Below are 12,754 nucleotides of genomic sequence, written 5' to 3' on the forward strand. Positions count from 1 at the left end.
GCCGGCCTCGCCTCGAACCGACCGCAGGAGGCGCTCACGTCGAGCTCCCTCCTCGATCCCGATCTGGATCGGGAGGAGTGGCTCGCTCGCCAGCCGCCAGTCTCCAGATGGGCCTCGCGACGCCCCGGCCCAGTCCCGCTTCCCCAACGACGCCGCCCACCCAAGCGAGCAGCTCCTCCTCGCCCCAGCTAGGCCTCGGCCCAATCCTTCCCCGTCGGCCCACCTTGCTGCAGCCCCCCAATCGGCCCAAGTGGCCTCCCCCAAGGTGAGTAATCCCCGCCCGTGGAGATTTATTCTATGTTGCGCCCACCTGTGCGGCCCGTTAGTGTATTAGGTTATTTTCGGTTTTTATTTAAATTCCAGAAAATAGACGTATTTTAAAACGTTCGTATCTTTTTATCCGTAAGTCGAAACGAAGCGTGTAATATATGGTTTTCGCGTAGTTTTACGCGTAGATTACATTTGTGCACCTTGCGTTTTTGTTCGATTTAGTTTAGCGTGCCAAATGCATTGTTTATCGTGCTGTCTATATAGGATAGACGCCATATTTATTTTTCGCGCTAAACCGTATTGCCCGAATGTCGTTTTAGAAATGCCCATATTTTAGGGACCATTTTTCCATGCACTTTAGAGCGGTCTTTGGTATTTTTGTGCGTAGGGATTTGCCGCTAGTTTATTTTCCCGTTTATAGGTTGTTTTCTCGCATTTATGTGCGGAATTATTTTGTGTTGCAAACCCCACATATTTTATATGTTTCCGGGGTAGAAAAATCCATGGGATTTTTCTGTGCAATTAGTTTTATCTTTTGAGCAAGTTAGTTCGCGCGATATTTTGACATGTTGCCCTTTTGTTTAATTCGTAGGATTTATTCCGTGCCTCGTTTGAATTAGTTGTCAATTAGAGAGTTCTTCTTAGATGTTTTGTTTAGCCCCTGATATTTTTAGTTGCAATAGAAATGCATGTTTAGGTGTGATTTGACTGCCCTCAAGTTGCTAGAAATAGTGTTGTTTTAGAGGAGCTGAAATATTTCTAAGTCTGGGATCTGTTATTATTTTGTTGCTGTCGTGTCTAGCTTGCATCTTGTGATCTGTAGCTCTTTCGAGGTTGGTCTAATGGAGTTATTTGTACCCCTTGTGTTTCTCTACCATGCTGTAAATTTTCATGCCATTTGGAGTACTATAGATATAGGTTTTGCTGCTGTCAATATTGCTTCAGATCGAAAACTGCACTTTCATGAGGTGTAATTTTCACAAAGTTTGAAATAGTGTGTGAGATGCCGTTTTGTGTCTTCTTGTCCAAGTGCTCCTTGCTGCCATGCTAGTGGTTGTTAGTTGTTTGTAGTAGAGCGTCTTGCCCTCTTCCGTGCCATGCCTTGCTTGAGCATATCGGAGTTGTGTAGCTCGTAGTTGTGGGGTGTAGAATATGCTATGTGGCTGATTTTGGCAGATTGTAGTCATTTCTTGTTTTGCTCGTAGGTGTTGAACCGTAGCTCCGATTTGATCGTGTCCTACATGAAACTTGCTTAGAATCTCGTGTAGTTCCATTTTCTCTTGCTGTTTGAATGTTTTTACGTGCTCGTGACCGTCGTTGCACACATATTGCATTCATGCCATCATATGTTGCGATGCTTGTATCTTTTGATCCGTACCTCCGTTGGAGATGTTCTTTATGTGTAGATTGCTTGCCTTGACGCATAGAATCACGTGAACCTATTTGTTTTTCTGTTTAACAACTAATTAAAGGTGTTAATCAGATCTGGACAGAATTGAAAAATTAACATGTGAGGTTGTTTCGGAGGTGCTATATGACATTTCCGACCTCATTTAAAATGCCTAGATAGGTAGTTTAATTGCGCTTATCCTCTTGCCATGTTTAACCACATTTAATATTGTCGTGTATCTAATCGGGATAGAACTAAATACATAAACGTGGAGTTTCGTCAATATGCAACTCTTTGCATATTGAACTTCACTTAATGTGTAGTGTTTGATTGTGTGAATTGTCATGCCGTGACTTGCATGTATTCAGTAGCTCATGCATCATATGTGTAGTACATCGTGTGGTGAATTTCGTGTGTTGATTTGTGTTTCCGGTTTGCTTCGTCTCGATAGAGTTCCGCAGCGTGCCGGATTGTGAGGACCTGTTCGACTACGTCAGTTCGTCTGCTTCACGGAGGCATTCTTCTTCCAAGCGGAATCTCAGGCATGATGATCATTTCCCCAGATATCATTACTATTATTGCCATGCTAGTCTTATCGCTTCTATCGATTATGTCTCGTTGCCTACCACCTGTTAAATATCAGCCTCTCAACAATGCCATGTTAACCACCAACCTGTTCAACCTAGCAAACCACTAATTGGCTATGTTACTGCTTGCGTAACCCTGTTGATAGCGTTGCTAGTTGCAGGTGCAGTTGCTTCCATGTGATAACATGGGATCCTTGTTATATCACCATATTAAATGCTATTTAATTTAATGCACCTATATACTTGGTAAAAGGTGGAAGGCTCGGCCTTTCTAGCCTGGTGTTTTGTTCCACCTTTGCCCCCTTAGTTCTCGGCTACCGGTGTTATGTTCCATAAATGAGCGCTCCTAACACGATCGGGGTTGTTATGGGGACCCCCTTGATAATTCGTTTTAGATTAAAGCTGGTCTGGCAGGGCCCAACTTTGGTACTACTTTTGCCTAATAACTAATGAACTGCATAGGGAGTAATTAACCCGAGGAAATTTAATCAACCCCCGGGCCAGTGCTCCTCATGAGTGTTGGTCCACCCACCTAGCAGTCGGCGGTGCCACCACGGGGCAACTGGAGGTTTGGTTCCCGTCCACTTTACATAGACGGTGTGTCCTGAGAACGAGATACGCGGCTCCTATCGGGTTCGTCGACACACCGGGTGGCCTTGCTGGATTAGTTTTACCTTTGACGAGAAATCTTGTGCATCGGGATTCCGGTGATGCTTTGGGTAATCTCAGAGTTGAGGTTTTCCACTAGGGAATCCGACGAGATCGCGAGCTTCGTGATTGAGGATTTCTATGCGGCTTGTGGTAATTTGTGATGGACTAGTTGGAGCGCCCCTGCAGGGTTAAATCTTTCGGAAAGCCGTGCCCGCGGTTTTGTGGCAACGTGGAAGCTTTGTTTAACACTGGTTCTAGATAACTTGAAGTTAACTTAATTAAAACTTGCCAACCGTGTGCGTAACCGTGACTGTCTCTTTCGTGAGTTCCTTCTCCGATCGAGGACACGGTGGGGTTATGTCTGACGTAGGTAGGTGTTCAGGATCATTCATTTGATCATCAGCAGTTACGTCTGTGATGCGTAGATTTCCCCCCTCATATTTTCTTGTACTCGTAAGTTTAGCCACCAAATATATGCTTAGCCGCTGCTGCAACCTCACCACTTAACCTTACCTCACCCATTAAGCTTTGCTAGTCTTGATACCTTTGGAAATGAGATTGCTGAGTCCCCTGTGGCTCACAGATTACTACAACACCAGTTGCAGGTACATGTAAAAGTTACTTGACGCGAGCGCGTTGATTGTTCATTTGGAGTTGCTTCTTCTTCTTCTTCATCGATCTAGGATGGGTTCCAGGCCGGCAGCCTGGGCTAGCAAGGATGGACGTCGTTCTTATTTTTCTCTCGTTTGTTTTCGTCCGTAGTCGGACCCTACTCTTACTCTTGATGATTATGTAATGTACTGATGTGATTCTGATTTAACTTGTGGCGAGTGTAAGCCAACTCTATATAAATCTCTTCTTTTCAGTACATGTACTTGTGACGATATCCATTCTTGCGACACGACGAGATGCGCTTCTATCCCTCACGAGGCCCTCGTGCCAAATTGAGGATAGGGTCGCATCTTGGGCGTGACATAGAACTATTTGGATGAAAATTGTATTGTTTATAAAACGATGACGCTCACCAAAGTTCCCCATGCATGATCAACCGGTACTTGCTTACGAAAAATAACAAACACGGATTTGGTGAACATGGTTCTACGTGAACCCCAAATGAATGGTAAATTCAAAAAGAGATCTGATTTTTTTGTAACATATATAGTCGAGCGGTATACTCGTGTACGGAGTTTCATGAAGAAATGACATCCGTGGTTTTCCTGGCAAAATGACAAAACCAAAGCTATATTAATAACATTGTTTAATGAATAGTAAAGACACAAATGTAATTTCTTCACTAAGAATACCAGGGTGTCAATACTCCATGAAACTTCACAGGTGAGTAGAATGGTCGACGAAGTTTGATACCCCAAAATTTTAATTTCTTCAAAAAAAAGTATTTTTGTGTTTACTCTTCATGTTGGTTCTCGTGGAACCATGTTCACCTTCAAACAATATTATTTTTTGTATCCTCGGAAAAATGGACATACCCCTTATGAATAGTAAAAAGAATCAAACAAATCTGAATATTTTTTGTAACATGCATAGTTGATCAGTATACACATGTATGAAGTTTCACGAAGAAACTACTATATTATATTTTTTTAATAAACAATATCCATGGTGACATATGGTAAACAAAGATAAAAGAGAATTAACGGGTAGTCGAGAGCTAAGAAGGTTAACCAGGGAATATTCCCCCTTTGCAATTAACATGGTTTCAACAATCAACCTAAATGTGATCTCAATTAGTAATTATGTAAATTTTGATTTATTGCCTAGAAGAGAAATACAACACAACGTTTTATCTTATGCAAAACCAATAGACAGTTGTACAAGCCATGTATCAAGATGTGAGATAGAAACATAGAAAATATGTGCATGTGTATACAGATCTTTAAATTCCCATGCCTACACTATTCTACAAGAATTTTAGAGACATATTTTTGAGAATTCAAATGATATTTTTTAATTTATATGTGTTCATGTTTCTGATAGCATACTACACTGAATGTCAACATAATTATTGTGGTTTGCATGTTGTGCTTTTAAACTTCTAGGTATGTACAAATTGGGCCAAAGGCTCAAAATAATACTTCAAGTGTTCTCTCAAGAGATGCCAACCTTATAATAGTATATCCTACCAAGCCTTAAAATATATTGAGCCACAGTCTTTTGAGCTCATTGAAATATGTTGATGACATGTTGGTGCCATGCAATATTTTTCATGCTTCGTAGTTAAAAGGGAATAGGGAAGACGTGGGGAGATTTGCACCTCGAAATTGAAGTCGCCATGGTATCGCCTTTTGTGATATGTAGTCAGTTCATCGCGATATTCTCTTTATTCCACTTTTCCCCCATGTGTTATTACTTGCTCATTTTGTTCTTTGAAGAATACACTTTAACAATGCATATTGTTGTGCATCACCTCCAAAAGCATTGTAGCCTAGTTGACCACCAAATCTATTATCTTGACATCACAATCACTAATCATAATCACTGTAGCCTAGTTGACCACCAAAGATTTAAATTTCGTACAACATGTCTTGTTTGTTCTCTACACTTGAAAATGTGGAAATTTGATTTATATGCTCAAGATCCAAAATTGCCTTGTCAAGATTTGAAATATTTCCAGAAAATGAATTATGTGACTGTTCACATTCTTGGTGAAAATCAGTGAATAACGAAGGTGCCAAAACTTTGAACTCTAGGCATATGATTGTTTTCCACATAAACGGTATAAATTACATGGCTGATACACTTGAATTATTACACATTAACAAACCATTCTTAAAAAGGTTGCATTATGTTATCAGGTCAAATTGGTGTTGCTATAATATGAAGGGGCACTACCTTTGCTAGCGTTAGGCCAAACTGATCTTCCATATCAATCCCATCATGCTCCAGCTCAACAGGTAGACTCCACTTAAACTGATTTAGTAATGAAGCGAGCATCACATGCACCATCCTAATGGCCAATGCCATTCCAGGGCAGATCCGGCGTCCCGCACCAAATGGAAGGAGCTCAAAATCCAGACCTTTAAAGTCAATCGTCGAACCCAAGAACCTCTCTGGCATAAACTTCTCAGGCTCAGTCCATACATCTTTATCTCGACCTATTGCCCATACGTTTATGAACACACGTGAACCTTTAGGTATTGTGTAACCTGCTATTTTCACTGTCGTCTCTGGTTGGCGTGGCAACAAGAGTGGAGCTGGAGGATGGAGTCGAAAAGTCTCTTTTATAACAGCTTGGAGATAGGGCAACCGAACAATGTCATCTTCTTCAATGTTTCTTTTTGAGCCGATAACTTGTGCAAGCTCGTCGCAAACCTTGGCCATTGAGGACGAGCTTTTGAAGAAGCTCAGTCATTGCCCATTCCACTGTGCTAGAGCTTGTGTCACTACCTGCCGCAAACAAATCCTAGCATGCAAATATAATATTACATGAATATAGTCTAGTAAATGTCGATATTTAGATAAACTAGACAAGCATCACGTAGAGTACAATTGATTATTTGCTAAATGTGCCATAGAAGAATAAAAATTGCTTTGGACTGCACACTGTGATACCATGTGGAATCATGTATGCAATAATTCGTTCATATGTAACATAAGATTTGATATTCATCTCATTTCATTATAGTAGAAGAAACTATTGTTATTGACCCAATATTTCCCTTTTTGCTCACTCATGATGAAGTGCAATCTATATATCAGAGCTATGGTGGAAGCTTTTGAGATGCGTACAATAAGATTGGTTCGAAACAACGGAAAAACACAAGAGTTTGAGTTTTCTTATAGAGGAAAATTCATAGTGAGTTTTGGATGATTTAGTTATTTGTAACACATCAATAACACGATCTTTGATGATTCCTATAAAATTTCCGTGCCGACACTAATCTACGGGGATTTTAGAGACATGTTGTTGACTATTCAAATGATAATTTTGAAGTTATATGTGTTCATGTTTCTGATAGTATACTTCAGTGGATGCCATTATAATTTTTGTGGTTTGCATGTTGTGTTTCTAAACTTCTAGGTATCTAAACAGGGCCAAAGGATAGAATGGACATCATCAGTGTGGATCCATTTATTGAAATATTGGAATGGTATAATGGTCCAAACAATATCTCAAGTTTTGTGTCAACATATGCCAACCTTACAATAGTATATCCTACATCATTTTTACCAGTATTTTTGAGTGATTTAATTGAAGCAGTCAAGTGCTTGTCCAAAGGGTATTAGAGTGGTGATAGTATAATTATTTGGCATGTAGCCCTACCATGCTTCTGAGCAACGTCGCACACAATTTTCAAAAACAGATTCTTAAACATTTGGTCTTATTGATAGTAGTAGATGACAAACGCGCTACAAAATCAACATTAAAATTTGGTCTAGGCATAGTGAAATAAGGAACAGAAAAAATCCACTATCAGTAGAGGCAAAATTGCTAAACTCCAATAAGTTGGATCAACTTCTAATTTTTCATTTCTTTGCAAAAAAAAATTTATAATTTTCATTTCCTGATCTAAAAGGCAATATCGGATATGAAATTTGTTCACATTAGATAGCTTCCTATCATCCTATGTGCCAAATTCATTTATTTGGGCCGGGCATGTGCCACCATTTGTTTGATCCCCAGGAGTCTCAGTCGGCAAGGCTGGCCATGTGATCATGTGTGGTTCATGGAATCAGAGCGTAATATGTTTATCTTTTAATTACAGTAGTATTTTGTTGAAAGCTGAAACACCAGATGCAAGAGCAAAGAAGAAAGCTGTGCGTTACCGTGAAATGTGAGCGCAGCGTCTCGCGGTCGAGCAGGTCCTTGCCATCCTCACGCGCCGCCACATCGAGCAGCACGTCCAGGAAGTCGTTCTTCCTGGGCTGGCCGGCGTCGCGGCCGCGCAGCCTCTGGTCCACCTCGGCGTCGAACACGGCGTGCAGCCGCGCGAACAGCCGCGCCAGCCGCCGGCGCATGCCCTGCAGGTCGGCCGGCGCGAGCACCGGGAAGAAGTCGGACATGTTCGGGGTCCCCAAGCCTTCCATGATGGCCGTGATCACCTCCTGGAACTCCTCGGAGCGGCCGTGGTCGTCGAGTCTCGTCAGGTCGATGGAGAAGACGGTGCGGGAGACAAGGTTCAGGCTCGTCGTGAAGGCCACGCGGCCGATGTTCACCGCAGTGCCCTCGCGCGCCAGCCGCGCCACGTGGTCCGTGAGCTCCCGCACCTTGTCGCTCCGGAGGTGGCGGAGCGCGTCGAGGCGGTGCGGCGCGAAGAGCTCCGTGGCCATGATCTTGCGGAGCGCGCGCCACCGCGGGGCCGGGGGCAGCCAGGGGACGGAGCCCGCCGCGTGCTTGCCGGTGGCGTCAGGCACGGACCGGGTGGCGAGCACGGAGTCATGCCTCTGCAGGAACTCGCGGGCCATGGCGGGGGAGGAGGCGACCACCGTGGTGACCGCGCCGAGGCGGATGGACATGAGCGCGCCGTGGATCTTGGCTAAGCGGGCAAGGGAGCGGTGTGGCTTGTTGCCGAGAAGGTGGAGGCTGCCGATAAGCGGCAGTGGGCGGGGGCCCGGCGGGAGGCCGGAGCGCGCATGCGCGAGGAGGTTGAGAAGATAGAAGGAGAGGAAAGCGATGACAAGCCATGCTAGCCAGGGCACAAGCGCAACCATAGCCGCCATTGCTTTCTTTGTGCAATTCGAAGTGCGGCACAGGAGACTCTAAATAGTACCCGAAGCAAGTGGTCAAAACAATGTTTTGGAGACTACTTATTTTTCCGAATAGGCTTAAGACAAATATATCACAAAAATGCTACACTTACGGGCAAGATACGGATGAAACTTACGGATTGCTGCCGCTTAGCCAATCCCTCTGCCCCGCTGATTTCAAGGGTGGGCCCTGGTGCCCCAAGTTTCCAGTAAAACATGGACAGCTGAGTCCGTAAGTTACATTCCGTAGCTTCCGTCCGTAAATCTAGCACTTCTCAATATATCAAGTGTTGAAGTCTTTTGACTCCTGTCGTTCAACGTGTTGTGAGCAAATCTCAATACCACATTTTCTTTCTAAATACATATACACGTACAAGCGGTGGTCAAAAAGTCAACAATTGCAATATGTGGTCGGGTTTGGATCCAGGAGTTTCAGTTAGAGTTGGTTAGATTGGACTGAACTAATCTTAAAACATCCAAACAGAAGGGTTAGAGTTAATTAAATGCATTTAAGCCACCCAAAAGAACTAACCCACCAAAAAGGTGTTTGTTTGGGTTAGAGTTAAGTGGGGACCAGAAAAAGTTGTTTTTCTCCTACCTCTACCACATAAAATTCTGGATATAAAGAAACCAAATGATTAAAAAAAGTGCATTTATCGACAATCTAACCTATCATCCAAACACCTCTTTGATTAGAGTTAGTTCAGAGTTAGTCTAGAGTTAGAATCTAACTCTAACCTGTAACTCGGTTAGAGTATCCAAACAGGACCTGTAAAACACATCATCCGTTCTAAAAAAATGTCGATAAAGGCCTCTAGAAACTACGTAGACAAAGAAAACCGACCGAATTCAAATTGAAAACCCAAACCGATCATATGCCTCAGAAGAACTGTCAAAGACACAACTCCATAGACCTTCCGACAATGAAAAACAACGCAACGGTATTCGGGACAGAACAACACATACACGTTTTCTATAAATTATTCATACCTGGGACATGGCGACACATACATGTCCTCTATAAATTAGCATACTACACGAAACAAAGCAACGATGGACCTTGGCCGACCCAAATTATGACTAACAAATTGTCATAAATTAGTATATTCTTTATAAACTGAACGAAAATAAATTGCATGACATATTACACGTCACAGCAGGCTACCTTCTGAAGCAAGGTGGGATCTTTTTATGATGGCATGACAGGGAATGCGATTTGTTATTATTCTGGCGCTGCACATGACTCCTTTTATTGTGGAGAGTTTGCATCAGATCGCACAATACACCACTATTACTAAGGGTGTGTTTGGTTTGAGGATCGAAAGTCATGGAATGTCATTGTTCCATCCCAAAGTCATGGATTGGTTCCATCCTTGTGTTCAGTTGATGATAAAAAAGTCATGGGTTGGTCCCGTCCCGGTGTTTGGTTGGAGAGATGAAATGAGAAGAATCTGATGCCACTCACCTCTTTGATATAAATGGTGAAATTACATATCCGAACAGATAGAGTTATTTGCATTTGACAAGCCTATAATTTAAATTTTCATCAACATTTTCTTTCTATTTTCAACACATGCAAATAAAAATATATGATCCCGAGTACATACCAAATATTTATGAAAAATAATCATGAAAATGAAAAATAACCATGAAAAATAATAATCACGAAAACGAGAAAAAATAACAACAACAAAAATAACCACGAAAACTTTTGTTTGGGTGCGGGGTGAGCGCGGTGAGAACTGCTTGGTTATTTCTTTTTTTCTTTGCTTTCTCAGACGAATAACGAGTTGATTCCTCCAAATCGGTGGAATCACTTGATGAAGCATCTGAAGAGAATATTCCCTGCATGCGGATGACCCAATTCCGATTCTTAACCCAACTAAACACGAAAACGGCTGCTAGGGATGGAACCAACCCGTCCGATTCCACCTCATCCTGAAACCAAACACACCTTAAAGTATGGGCATGTGACTCGTGTACAACGAACCAAGGTTTACCTACTATTTGAGAGCAATTGGTGGGGCGCCGTCGTTGAGTTTGACATTCGTGGGCGCTGTTCACACGTACTGCTCCGTCGATGAATACCTCACACCGGCAAGCTGGTTAGTGATCTTTACTAAGGGAGTATAATGCATGGTATTTCTAAGAGGTGCTTCAAAAAAATAAATTAGTTTTGTATGTCCGTCCTTCATCGTGCCTACTCCCTCCTTCCATAAATAAGTGTACATATATTTGGAATTTTTCAAATTTGACCAACTATATAGAAAGTAGTTGCAACATATATGGCATGAAAATGATATATTTGGAAACTTCATGTAAAGACAAAAATATTGATATTAATTTGATGTCATAAATGCTAGCACTTTTCTCAATAAAGTTAGTCAAAGTTCAACTAGTTTGACCGACAGAAAAGAAAAAAATACACTTATTACCGGACGAAGGGAGTACATAGATGGTAGATGTTTAATTAGACATCATATACATATACGTTCTTCCTCCTGCTCAAAATATAAGGCATGCTTGACTTTACACAATTATATTAGTCTAGCATATATAAATGATATCATCGTATTTGTCTTGCTAAATACTCCCTCCGTACGATGAGCTCTTTCTTTTTATTTAAAAGAAATAATTGGTGTTCAAAAATTAATACATTTGCAACATCCGAGCCTATGAGTCACCCACTCAAGTAGCCAGAGACGACACCTTACACACATGAGATTTTTTGAGCCGCCAAAAAACTAGAAATCCATGTAAGCTACCAACAACGATGTTTTATCTCTTAAAAGAAAAACCATATCTGCAAGGCATCACCTCAAGGAGTAAGCGAAGGGCACGTCACTGATGCCCTCTTCGAGCAACTCAAAACTTGAATTTTCACCTTGACGACAATGAGGGAGGTGACGTGGCTCCACAACAATACCTTCAAAGAAGGAACGACGTCCAAGGATGTTATCGACACCGGCCGGCCATTTCATCCGAAGCTCACCCTCGTGGTTGAAGCTGCCGACCGCCACCATCGGAGCACACGTGTCATAACACACATTTGTGGGCGCCACTAAGGCGCAGCCAACAGGCATTCCATACATTAGGCATTCCATACATTAGAGTCACCGTCCAGCGCCACCACTTGGAGAGGGATGCCCCACCGCCTTTTGACACTGGGTCTGGTGCCATAATGACGGAGACCAAAGGTATCGACGACGAACAGGGGCAATTTGCCCTGGTGTCACTTGCGGAACAACGTGAGGGGACTGGTTGTGAGTATGTTTCACTAAATGCATACCCTTCCTGCAACTAATTGATTATCAATCAATCTGTAGAAAACTTATTTTTCATAGCCTTCTTGGTGTTTTGAATTATGTGTGCATAGGCCTTCAGGATACACTTATGCTCCTTTGCTAGCCTAAGCTTCTCCATCTCCATCTCCATCTCTAGCTCTTCATTATTGTTCTCAAATCTCTCAGCATCCATTGCTTTCTGGTAGTCTACCTTGCCAACACCATCCCGCCAGTCAAACATCTTGCTAACATCATGAACCATTTTATGATACTCAGTGTAGAGATGATCATGCCCCTTCTTCAAATTGGCAACCTCATCATCATATGCTTGCTTGTCTTGAATCCTGCCAAGGTTTTTCTCATGGAACATTTCCCACAGCTTGATGAGGCAATTCACACCCCCCTCTTCAATCAAACAACATTTATAAATTCAGAATTAAATTCACTTTAGTCAGACAACACTTGTAGCTATAAATTCAAAGTCTGTAGATATAAGGACATGTGTACATTCAGAAGTTAATTCAGTTCAGAAAGATAACATTTGCCAACAAATAAAAAGACTTGTGCACATTAATTTCATATAAGCTATCCAATTATCCAATCCATGCATAACTTGAGATAGCAAGGAACTACTAACTGGAAGCAAAATTGTTGCTGCTTACTCACACCCACCTCAACAGGGCGTCCATAAAACCTCCTTCTAGTGTTACCTACTACAAAATTAACACACTTCCAAGGCATCATCTGGTGCATGGTGCAAAGTGCATTTGGAAACTTCCTCCATGGGAGCACCATAAAATAGTGGCGCGGGGATGGTGTCGGGTGTGTCCTACACACAGTAGAAGCTAAATCAGTCAAAGAATCCA

At 42.2% G+C, this 12,754-nt stretch overlaps 1 pseudogene; it reads right to left on the reverse strand.

Moving 5' to 3' along the window:
* Nucleotides 1-5,599: 5,599 nt before the first annotated feature.
* Nucleotides 5,600-8,685, reverse strand: LOC123428414 (annotated as a pseudogene).
* Nucleotides 8,686-12,754: the final 4,069 nt, after the last annotated feature.

Source organism: Hordeum vulgare, chromosome 2H (genome assembly GCF_904849725.1).
Source record: "Hordeum vulgare subsp. vulgare chromosome 2H, MorexV3_pseudomolecules_assembly, whole genome shotgun sequence".
NCBI classification, from domain to species: domain Eukaryota; kingdom Viridiplantae; phylum Streptophyta; class Magnoliopsida; order Poales; family Poaceae; genus Hordeum; species Hordeum vulgare.